At 39.7% G+C, this 12782-nt stretch overlaps 1 long non-coding RNA gene across 1 annotated transcript in view; it reads right to left on the bottom strand.

Annotated features, from left to right (window-relative positions):
• Positions 1 to 11588: 11588 nt before the first annotated feature.
• The window catches only part of LOC116157706 (uncharacterized), a 31585-nt gene continuing 30391 nt past the window's right edge, over positions 11589 to 12782 (bottom strand). Inside the window, exon 4 of the long non-coding RNA XR_010380217.1 lies at positions 11589 to 12091. This is a non-coding gene — a long non-coding RNA (uncharacterized LOC116157706). The remainder of the gene's footprint in view (positions 12092 to 12782) is intronic.

Here is a 12782-nt window from a genome sequence, read left to right as displayed (position 1 = left end):
GCTGACCTCCTGGAGAGTCAGGACTATTTTTATTCATGTTTGTGCCTTTCACATGGAGGGTGTCTCATACTTCTGCCATATCAAATTGAATGGCCTTATAAGATCAGCGTTGGCTTATTACTCAGCTTATGTTCCCTAAGGTGCTTTACTTTTGTTTTTATGTGCTAATATTCCAGATTAGAACAAAATCCTGCTCATCTCAAACCCTCATGGTGCTTTGAGCGTGACCTAGAACAAAGAGCTGGACTGAGTCCACCTCAGCCAGACACCACCTCTAGCAGTTCATATCAAGTTCACTTCCTGAGGTATGGCCAGCTGGGGCTTCACCGGGCCCTGGGAGGAGAGAGGTTCCTACAATGTCCTAGAGATGAAGATTGATTCCCTTCAGTTCTGAGCACAGAGGCCGATGCTGTCTGCTGACCATACAGCCATTAGAGTCTCGGGCATCTCCGTGCCCGAGACTAATCCTGGCTGTGATGCTCATTTTCTGGGTGATGATATGTAGGTCCCTTAAGCCTCCTGATCATCAGCTCATTGGTCTCTAAAATGGGAAATCTAATATTAAAGTTGCTCTCCACCATGGACTGGAGTGAAAACTAATACAAAGCACTCCCAAGCACCCTGAAAAGGTTCAGTGCTAAGCACAGTGAAACCAGTGTGGCCAGAAGCCCCATGCCTGTGCCAGATGGAACTGGCCTTGGACGCTCTTTCCCCTCCTGCTCCCAGATGATGAGGGTCTGGCTGAACATTCTGCTGGGGTCCAGCCTGGTGTGTGCTGAGAAAGCCCCTGAGAAAGATGGGACCCATATACAGGGCAGTGCTAATGTCATCCTAGAAAATGACTTCACAGAAGTTCCCAGCTCTGAGATTTGTGTTTATCAGTGCTTCTGAGCAGCAGCTATTTGTTTGTGATATGCAACTCTTCAAATAAAATTCTTTTATTTTAGCAAATTTTTGGTTTCAGGGGACCCAGCTGTGGGCAAAATTTCAGTCTTATACCTACATAATGCCTAAACTGTGGGCCAATGGAAGCATTTCCTAGGAAAATCAATCCAACAAGTTGTTTGATGTTGTTTAGCCACACCATTTGTTTGGAGTTTTTACTTCCTAGCCAGTTGCTCTGGGATTGCTTAGGCAAAACCCAAATTAATTTTGTTCTTGGTCACTTTTCATAAAATCAAAAATCTGAAAGTTCAGCCCTGACCACCTCACAAAATGGGCAGTCTTGTTCTTGACCTCATTAACAAAGGGCTCTCCTTCCAACTCACACCAACCTGGGGGAGGAAATAAACCAGACAGCCCGAATGACGACAGAGAGGGATGAAATAACCCCTCCTCGGGACAATGCCTTTTCCTGTCTCTGGAGGCTCCTCCTATTCCCACACTGGTTTCTGTATCCGTTACTCTACCAGGATCCTCTTTCACATCAAAGTGTCCCTCCTTGGGCTTCACAAGTAGGGGCATAACCTTAGTTTCTACAGGAAGGAATTTTCATCCCAAAGGAAAGGGGAAAACTGTGTGTTTGGTTGCTATAAAATTACATGCCACTTTCCTTGTTTGTCAATTTATAATCATGCAAACAAAAAGTATAGGCAGACCTCTAGCTGCCATGGACCAAAATGTTCAGCTCCTAGACTCCTATAGTTCAAGTTGAAAGTATTAAAAAAAAATTAAAACTCCAGCCATTCAGTCTTCGTTACTAATATTAAATGCCTGAGTCCGGGAAAGTTTTAGTGGAGGACGATTCTTTTCTACTTCAAAAGCACATGAAAGGGCATAAGCTGGACAGATTTTAAGGAAGAGAGGTTGAAGAATACCATGCATTCCACCTCAGACTGGACTACTGGGACCCTCTTGGGAGGTCTGTGTTTGAATCAAATTTTAAACTGCTACGTATTATCGGTGATGGTAAAGCACTAGAGCTTCTCCAAAGCTGTCCTTCGTGTCATTATCAAAAGCACTTATTTAGCAACTAACATATCTTACGCATGGCAGATATTTGAATAGGCATGTCCCTGCCTTTCTGGCGCCTCTGATCTACAGTGTGCAGATACCTTTGGGGACACGGAGTAAATATCAAAACCTTGAGCAGTAGGGAGTATGCCCAACAGTATTTTTTTAATGTATAATTGTGCAGGGGGACTGGGGAATAGGAAAAATGATGCTCAACAAAGTTCAACCTGGTGGGATATGCAGAAAACCATTCATTGTCTTTGCGGCAGGACACCTTTGAAGGGCATCCACATTTGGGGGCTGGGAGGTACTGATCAAAAGATAGCATAGGTTTCAAAAAGTGAAGAAATACTCTAAATATTCTAAAGGTGTTCATTCATTAATTCATTCACTTGCTCATTCAGAATTTATCAACTGCTTCCTGAATGCCCAGATGTGTAGCTGACTCTGGTATAAAACACGTAGATCCATACATGCCTCGAAAAATTCATACACACTCAGAAGTTCATGATGGAACGATGTTAAAGCAACGTGGAAGGAAATGAGTTAGCCCAGTGCAAATTCGTAGTTCGGAGGCAGATTTGGAATGAATCGCAATCACTCTGGGATAGACTGGGATCTAGGCTTAGGGACAGAGAAGCACAATTCCTAACTGTCCTTAAATAACCTCAGGGCAAGCTTCCTTACTGTTCTTTTCTCTTTTGTACTCAAATAGAGAGGGAGAAACAAGCCCTGTGGCTTATGAATTTCTTCTAACAATTAGGAAAATGTTTCTTTACCAAAGGTGTGTACACTTTAGGCACTACTCTTGGGCTAGAGAAAAGAAACATTGAAAAAGGATATGCTCTTTCATGAGAACTATGTAGTAATCATACTATCATTAGAAGGGGAGAAAAAAAAAAAAGGAGAGAAAAGAGAGGAAAAGGAATGCAAGGCAGAAGAGATGAGATTTCATTCTGCCAAAGCCACTGTCGTCTTCAAGAAACCCACAGGTAACACTGACCCCTACACCAACAGAGAAAGGAGGGGAAATGAAAAACATTGGCTAAGCACCTGCCAGTCCCCATGCGCTTTAATACCATTATCTTATAACACCTCACAATCGCTTGCCAGAAAGGTGTTAACAACTCTCATTTCATAGCTGAAGAAACTAAAGCTCAGTGAGTTGAAGTAACTTGCCCATAGCTACACAGCCAGTAAGTTGCAGAGCCAGGATGTAAGTCCAGGGCTGCCTAATGCTGGAGCTCATAAATGTTTCCCCCACCCCACACTCCCCCGACTCTATGCTTAAAGCTTCAGAGAAAAATGTATGTATGTAAGCCCCTGGCTGACTGCAGGACAAATATTCCTTTAAGTGTCTGCCTGTTCAGCCTCTCCAGGGATACATCAGAGTATTTTTTAAACACAGTTTCCCCATTTCCTTTGCTCACCCAGTTTCTTTATTTCTATAATATTATTATAAAAGCAGCCATGGTTTATATTTGAAATTGAGCACATATTGCTAGCTGGAGCACTTCTGAGGGACAATGTTATGTAAATCCTAGCAAAGTTATGAATTAAACTTCAGGTACTTATAGGTATATAAAACTTTGCAAAATAATATTTAAAGGGATATGAATTTATTTTTATCATTCTGGTGTAAAACTATACTATATTCTGACTATTTATAAAGTTATTTCCTTAAGTGTTTTCTATTTTTTCCCCATCCTGTCATTCTTATTCCCCCGGTAATCTCTATATATCTAAGGAAGAGGAAGCAAGAAGTTGTACCATGTGTGTCTACTAATTATAGTGTTAGTCCTGGCTACTTTGTTAGAATGCTGGTTATGTTTCAAGAAGCTACCCCTACCTTTTCCTTAGAACTGGCCAACAATTTAAATTCAAATATCTTCATGACAGGCAATTTTATTTTATGTGGCACACCAGAGGAGGGAGTTGGTTTGGGTGTGTTTGGTTTGGGGCTTTTTTTTTTTTTTTTTTTTTTTACTTTCCATTTTTGGTAGGAGGTTGTGCTTCAGAAAAGTATGTTCAGTTGGCCTATACCATCGGAAAACTTTTCTTGAGTTGCCCTACCCATATGCCACAAGCCTGAACCCAGCAGATACCAGCTCCAAGAAAAAGCAGGGCATTCTATCTCTGTGACTGGTTCCATTTTTGGATTCTCTTTGGAGTCTGCCAATAAGTTCCAGATGTGATGTGTTGGTTTTTCAGATCCAAGTTACCTGTCCATTGGGAGCTAAAGAGACCACTAGTTTGGGCCACCCACCACTGACAGATGGCAATGACTTTGGTCACTGACGATGTTGGCTGGATTCAACTCAGCTTAGAAGAGAAAGAAACCATAATACTCCTTAACAATTTCCTTTGCCCCACCCAGTCATTCTACTAAAGAAAAGAAGATTTGAAGAGTCAAGACTCCACACCACATGCGCCACATTAACATCTGGACAAAGGCTTGAGGGACTCTCCTGAAAACAGAAGAAAAGGAGAAAATCCTCCAGGTCACTGCTGCTCCCTAACTCTGCAGGGCAGCGCCGCTGAGTGAGGGTGGAGTGGAGTGGCGTGGAGCTCCTGGTTTGTGAGAACAGCCAGTAGCGGTTTGGCGGGTTGGTTACACAGATTAAAACTAATTTGCATTCATCTAAAACAAATTGGTAAATACAAGGTGCTTATTATATACAGAGTATCACTGAAAGGCTATAAATGTATAATAAAAGTAAGGAAACTGGGGCTTCGAGATGTTGAATCATTTAATGAAAAATGTCATTTTCATATACATGACATTTCTCATGAAAAAAAATGTTTGGAAAAACTTTCTGTATTCTGGATTTAGGTTCCTTTGAGGAAAAAAAAAAATCCAAGTATCCTAAAGTATCACGTCCAATCAGACCACGGTCTACGTGAAGGCAAATTCAGGTCAGCCAAAGTACAAAAGTGCACTTACAATTTGATTTTTTTAAGTTATTCAATAAAAAAGGGATAGATACTAGGACACTTTTACATCCTATCATGTTTTTTCCCTGAATTCCCTGTTTTTCTTTTTAAGAAGAAATCTTAAATATGAATATAGTAAAATTAACTAATTCCATAGGCTTTGGAGGCTCAAATACGATATTAAACTTTGGCAAATGATTCAACATCTCGAAGCTCCAGTTTCCTTACTTGTGGAATAGAATGTCCATCTTACAGAGTTGTGAGAACTCAGTGACATCGTGTATCATGAGCACTTAACACAGCTCCTATCAGATGGTAAGCACTCAATAATGATCAGATATTGCATATAATCATAGCTACTCCCTCTTCTGTTCCAACTGCTTGCACTCCAGCCCACATTCACAGTACTGTCTTCCATCTCCTGATGTGTGGGTTCTAGGGGAAGCAGAGTGAACGGTTAAAAGCATGGACTCTGAAGTCCCACTGTCTTGGCTCTCTTCTTGTCTTCTCTGTTTACTGACCTAGGGCAAGCTACTTCACCTCCCTGTGCTTCAGTCTCCTCACCTTTAAAATAGGGATGATAATAGTACCTAATTCCTGAAGTTATTGTGAGGACTGAATGAGTTAATATATGTGAAGTACTGAAAACAATGCCCAGCTGCTGTAAGCTCTCAGTAACTATTAGCCATCATTATTATTATGCTTATTAATGCAATGGAATTCATAACCTCCTTGAGTTAAGTTGTTGGACTGTGATGTCCATAAAGTCTACTTTTGTCTTCACTGTATCCCCAAGCACTTAGTACGTTATCTGACACAGAGTGGGGCCTCAGTATATATCAACTTTTACCATTTCGTATGTAGACTATGAAGTGACTTTCTAACAGCACTCTTGCTCTGTGGTTATCACCCCTCAAATCCATCCTGTCAACCCAGATCTATCCCAATCCCATCCTACCTGCCTGTCCCATCTGATCTCCCATTGTTCCTCTAAACATCCTCAATCTCTAGCAAACACTGCTGATTTCCTCCCCCAACCATGAACTACAGGGGGTGGGCCTCAGCCCCAGCCACTGGGGTGAGTCATTATTCCTTCAGATCAGTCAGTGTACTCATTCCTCTTGCCAGTGACTGACTGAGGTGTGGACACACAATGGAATTTTGACAAATTAGATCTGAGAGCAAGCCTTTGGGAAGGAGAGAGGTATCTGAGAACGATTTTCCTTAATGATAAAGGTAGTTAGGGAGAAACAGTTCCTCTGCTCCCACTGGATATTGCGGCATTTGCATGTGAGTCCTGGAGTTGTTGCAGCCATCTTACATCCATGAGGAGAACTAAGCCAAAGCTCTGAGGAGGACTGAGATGCACTGATGTGCTGAATTAATCAACCTGTACCATGCTAGCTACAGAATTCTTCTTATTTAAGAGAATACATATATATGACTTGGGCTTTTCTGTTACTTGCAGCCATAAGTAGCCTAACTGATACACAAGAAATCCTCCCCAACAAAAAAGGCCAAGATATAATACTTAACCCCCAAAAGTGCACATATCATAAATATACTGCTTATTGAATTTTCATAAACTAAATATACCTATGTAACCAGCACTGAAATAAAAATTCAACTTCATTAATATATTAATGAAGAAATAAAAATTAAAACTATTTTACCTAACAAATGGGTAAAGATGAAAGATTAATATTCTTTCTCTTGATTTGGATGTAGAAAAGTGTATTCTCTCATTGCTTTCAGTGAGTATATAATTTGGCAACATGTATCAAAATTTTAAACATGTTTGCCTTTTGACCCAGCAATTTAACTTCTAGGAGTTTATCCTAAGGAAATAATCAAACAGATATGCAAAGAGACATGTACGTCTTCACCGCTGGCATTTCACAGCAAATAATTACAAATAATCCAGGTAGCCATCAATAGAGAACTGGTTGAATAAACTTTTGTCTACCTCTAAAAAGATACCTTTATGAATTGATATCATGGGGAAATTTCCCCATAATATACTGTTTTTAATAAAGTCAGCATGTTGTCTAATACTAAGCATAATATGAGCCCACCTGGAGTACCTAAGGATAACAGTGGTTACCAGTTGGGCATAAAAGCAGAGACAACATCTACTTTGTACTCCATTGTACTGTTTTACTTTGTGAATCAACAGGCACGTGCTACTATTTTCATCAGAAGTCATACTGAATTGTTGAGAACATGTACTCTGCAAGGCACTGGAAGAACCACCCCAATGCATCAGCCCTCTCCTCCTGAATCCTGCCTGCCAGTAAGACAGTGGTTCTCATTGGGTTGTCCCTGTACCACCAGCTAGATAAAGATGTGGTCCAGGTAAGGCATTGAGTTTCCATAGCAACCACAAAAAATTCACTGTAAAGATTACAACCAATGATATTTATGGGAGCTTCTATATTCTTATAACTGTGAGAAGAACAATTTTTAAATTTCTATAAGAATTCCAACTAGATGACAGCTGGAAAAGGCAAAACTATGGAGATCAGTGGTTGCCAGGGGTTAGGGTAGTTGGGGAACAACAGGTGGTGCACAGAGGATTTTTAGGGCAGTGAAAATACTCTGTCTACTGCTATAATGATGCCTACATGTTAGTATACATTTGTCCAAACCTATAGAATGTATGACACCAAGAGCAAACCCTAATGTACAGCATGGACTTTGGGTGATAATGACAGGTCAATGTAGATTCACTGAGAGTAACAAATATACCATTCTGGTGCGGGGTGTGTGGAAGCAGGAGGTTTTGGGAACTGTACTTTTCACTCAATTTTTCTGTGAACCTAAAACTGCTCTAAAAATTAATTATTTTTTGATTCAATATATGTATATATTTCAAAATGATAACCACAAAAAGTCTAATTAACAACTGTCACTACATAGTCACAATTTTTTTCCTGTGATGAGAAGTTTTAAGATCTACTCTCTTGGCAACTTTCAAATAGGCAATACAGTGTGATTAGTGGGTTAACTGTATCCTCAGAACTTATTTATTTTATAACTGATGTTGTATCTTTTGACCACCTTCACCCACTGCCCGCCGCTAGCAACCACCAATCTGTTTTCTGTATCTATGAGTTTGTTTTCATTTTGTTTAGATTCCACATATAAATGAGATCGTATTGGTATTTGTCTTTGTCTGACATTTCACTCAGCCTTCAAGGTCCATCCATGCTGTAGCAAATGGCAGGACCTTCCTTCTTTTACGGCTGAATGATATACTATTGTGTGTATATACACACACAGATACACACATATATACATGTCACATTTTCTTTATCCATTCATCCATCAGTGGACACTAAGGCCTTTTCCATGGCTTGGCTATTGTAAATAATGCTGCAATGAGTGTGGAAGTCCAGATATCTTTTCAAATTAATGCTTTTGCTTCCTTTGGATACATACCCAGAGTGGAACTGCTGGATCAAATGGTAGTTCTATTTTTAATTTTTAAAGGAAACTCCATACTGTTTTCCACAGTGGCTGCACCAATTGATATTCCCACCAACAGTGCACAAGGGTTCTCTTTTATCCACAGCTTCACCAATAATTGTTATTTGTTGTCTTTTTGATAATAGCCATTCTAGCAGCTATCTCACTGTGGTTTTGATTTGCATTTTCCCAATGATTAGTGGCACTGAGCACCTTTTAATGTACATGTTGGCCATCTGTATGTCTTCTTTAGAACAGTGTCTATTCAGATCCTCTGACCATCTTTTAATCAAACTGTTTGCTATTGAGTTGCATTAGTTCTTTATATATTTTGGATATTAACCCCTCTAAAGCCTATTTTTCAAAACTCCTATAGGCATAAAAATGTTTGTGAGAAATGGGTCATTTATTTCTCTCATTAGGAGAAAAATTGACTGGCGTGAGCTAAAATTGGAAAGGTTCAAAACAGCTGGTTTATTAGAACCTGTTTCTGAATGCCCACTGACCAAAGCAGCCTAAACAACACCTTATTCTTCTCACACCTAGAACATTTATCTGCCCAAGGTGTTGCATTCTTAGAGGTAAGTTTTCACCCAAAGCATTGCAGCCATAGGTGAAATCAAACAGAGCCGGTTTCACTCACTTGCAGTGCTTAAAATATTTATAATCCTTTCTATAGCCAAAGGCAGCAGGCTAATTATTTACCAAGCAAGTGGAAATGGTGTCCCCAAGGATATGGTAGAACTGATACACCAATTGGGAGAAAGACTGGTAGTTAGCTGGAGTGCAGGGAGTCTCACACGCATCTTGGAGGGGCTCTATTTTAGACTCACGTAAGAACTGGACCCATTGTGCTACAAATGACACTTTTGCTACTGAAAAGATCAAACGGTGCTGAAAGGGCTTCTGTAGCTAGTCCTCAAGTTGATTTTCTGAGCATCTCTAATGAGCTACAGTGAGAGAAATTTGTGCTCTCTTGGGCTAGAAGGTCCCAAAATGGAAAGGCTCTCTAGATTCCAGGAGAGAGATTTAATGGAGGTGGGAGATTATTGAGGCTCCACAAAAGGCTTTAAATTTCCTAGCCGAAAAGCTTTTTATTGGTAACGATGGTGATTTACGGGTTCTGCTAATTAGAAGACCAGTTTAGGCTTACTTTAAAAATTTTCAGAAAACTCAGTAACATCTAGCCTTGAACATGGTGCTCCCTCTCATCTCACCCCTCAAAAATAACAACAGTAACATGTTTATATTCTTCCAGAATTTTTTCTGTGTGTGTGTGTGTGTGTGTGTGTGTGTGTGTAGATATATATGCATCTATTAGTCCTGGTGATGTTATCTAGATATCACATTACAATGCTGTTGGTCATTTCCAGCTCTTCTTGAAATGCTCACTTAATGACAGAGAGGTCTGACACAAAGACCAATAGCCTGAACTGAGTTTGCCCAATGCTAAAAGTTCTGATTCCCACCTCACATCAGTAATAATAATGCTTCCTAAACACTACCAGCTGTGCTCTCCATGTTTGTAAAACCTAGCCTGTGAGCATTTTGCAAGCCTGAAACCTGGAAGTTACCTTAACAACATCCTTTCCCTCCCCTCTGTGCTCCATCCACAACTACGTGCAGGCAATCTGATCTCCTTCCAGGCTCAGATTTCTGCATTTTCAACATCAGAACCTTGGTCCAGGTCATTGAAATCTCCCATCTGAGCTACTGCAGTAGCCTTCCTGTGATCTTGCCCTCCTTCAACTCATTTTCCACGAAATAGCTAGAGTGATCTTTCTGAAAACATAAACCTAACCCTAACATCCACTTACCAAAGGCTTTGTGTTGCACATACAACGAAGTCCTTGCATGATGTTGCCATCAGTCCTTACGTGATCGAACTCTGCCTCCCTGTCCAGCCTCAGTCACTCTCCCCTCACTTCCCAGGCTCTGGCCACTCCGACTGTCAATTCCAGGAGTATCCATCCGTGTTCTCTCCTGGCTCGGATACATGGACCCTGCTGTTCTCTCTGCCTGAAATCTTCTTCCTCAACTCTCCCTTCTTCACGTAGTTAATTCCTATCCAGCCTTCAGATCTCAGCTCAAACATCACTTTGTCAAGGTAAGTATTTACTGTGTCTGTGTGATTGGTTAATGTCTCTGTTGCCCACTAGACTGTAGGCTCCATGTAAGCAGGTCTGTTTTAGTACGTGGTTTGCCCAGAAACTAACAAAGTGCCTGCCACATGGCAGGAACTGGAATATTTGCCAAGCCAATTTACTTCCCTGTGAAGGATCTTAATTTGCTAACAATTAAAGGACCAGTGCAAGTCAAGCTGCTGGACAGAGTCCCAGCTGGGGAAACAGTGACCATGCCCTCTGGTAAAAAAGCCAGAAAGTAGGAATTTTCTCTCCATTTCTGATACTACCCAGGCACCAAACCCTGGCTTCAGGGTGCTCTGTTCAGCTTGGTCATGCCTGGATGGGCAATGATGAGACATACGGACAGTATATGGACATATGGACAGCAGTACTGAATCCTCCTTTTTCAAGATGAAAAAAATGACTTTCCAAAGGTTTGGGTTTTTTTTTTTTTTTTAATAATTAAATTTTAGTAGCTAACTGAGCTGGGGAAATAAACCAAATCCATCAAAATTACTTTTCCATCCTTTGGCGCCCTCTATTGACAGTAAATGCAATTGCAGTTAAATTATTGCAAATTCTCTTCTAGCTGGGAGAGATGAGAAGGTATTTGCAGGTCTTTCTACAAATACAGATTCTGGGTGAATTTATAGTCTTTGGGAAGATCTGATACTCTCTCACCAAAAGTGGTGTTTATGGGTTCATGCATTTCAACTTTTTTGCCACGTCTTTAGGCATATATCTGCATTTGGGCAATGTTATTAGAACTCAGAGGAAATTTGTGATAGAATTTCCAAGTCTCAAACAGCAGTAAGAAAGAAGCATCTTTGCCTGTGCAGAAAATATGCTTTACACAGAACTTCCAGGTTATTTTTTTGTTTTTCTTACCTGGGCAAAACTCAGACCTATACTGGAAACGAGGCCAAAGCAAATATTAAAATATATTTGTTTTAAAATTTATTTTAATTATTTTTCATTTAAAATTAAATAGTTTTTTAATTTAATTTTAATTAATTTTAATTTTTTCCAGGTAATGTTAGTTCCAAAATAATGTTAATTCTTTTCTAAACATATGACCCACTTGTCATAGAAAAACAGACGAATCAGTAAAAAAGGATAAATCAATTTTAATATATGATTTTAACCAGAAGCATAATTGTTGAGTTAGGGAATTATTTTTTTTAATTATTACAATTGAAGCAAACAAAAATATAAAAATTCTCTAAAATGAATTTATTACACATGCTTAGTTTTCACAATTTTTAGGAGACACATGTAGAGCAGAACCCAAGAGCCTGAAGGTCAAATACATAAAATTTTTCAGTCAGTCAGTACATAAAATTTTTCATTTTTTTCCTATGAAGTGGTCAGTGAAAATAAATAAACGAATGATGAGTCTCTGTATTAGAATCTACAGGTCAGCCTGTATATCGGAAGTACATTGGATACTGAGGCAGTATCCGGAAGGCTGGGGCCAGAACAGTCCCTAGAAAGAGCACAGGCTGCCAAGTCAGCCAGATCTGGTACCATCCCGAGTCTGCCATTTTCTTGTGGTTTGACTTTCTGCAAACACTTTAACTCCTCTCATTCTTAGTTTCCTCATCTATCCACTGGAGAAAATGACACAGAGACAGCTGTTGTAAAGATTAAATGAAATAATGTATGTCAAGTGCCTAGCACAAAGCTATCCAATAGAAATATAATGCAAGCTACACATGTCACTTAAAATTTCTAGTGGCTGTGCTAAAAACAGTAAAAGGAAACAAATGAGTGTCATTTAACCCCATAGAACCCAAATGAAATATTATCATTTCAATGTGTAATCAGTATAAAAATGTACTAACAAGATATTTTACACTTTTTTTCATGATAGGTCTTCAAAATCCAGTGTTTACCTTATACTGATAGCACATCTCAATTCAGACACAAAATTTTCAATGATTACAATCTACAAAAGCAATAAAGGTGTTTTTAATGAAAGAATATTTTACACTGCTTCAGTTTTAAAATTAAGTAAACTCTGAAATTCAGTACCACCATCTCTCTCTCTTGTCACATTTCCAGTGCTCATTATCCCTGCGAGGCTAGTCGCTAACTGCGATAAATGATTTTGTGCCCACTTGACTGGCTAATGGGTGGCCCAGATTAAACATCATTTCTGGGTGTGTCTGCGGGAGTGATTTGGGATGAGATTAGTATTTGAATCAGTGCACTCACTAAAGTACATGGCTCTCTCCAAAGTGGTGTCTCTCTCACCCTCCAAACTGTTGAAAGCCTGAACAGAGCAAAAAGGCAGAAGAA

This window comes from Camelus dromedarius, chromosome 1 (genome assembly GCF_036321535.1).
Source record: "Camelus dromedarius isolate mCamDro1 chromosome 1, mCamDro1.pat, whole genome shotgun sequence".
Classification (NCBI taxonomy): domain Eukaryota; kingdom Metazoa; phylum Chordata; class Mammalia; order Artiodactyla; family Camelidae; genus Camelus; species Camelus dromedarius.
This window is presented reverse-complemented; position numbering and strand designations above follow the sequence as displayed.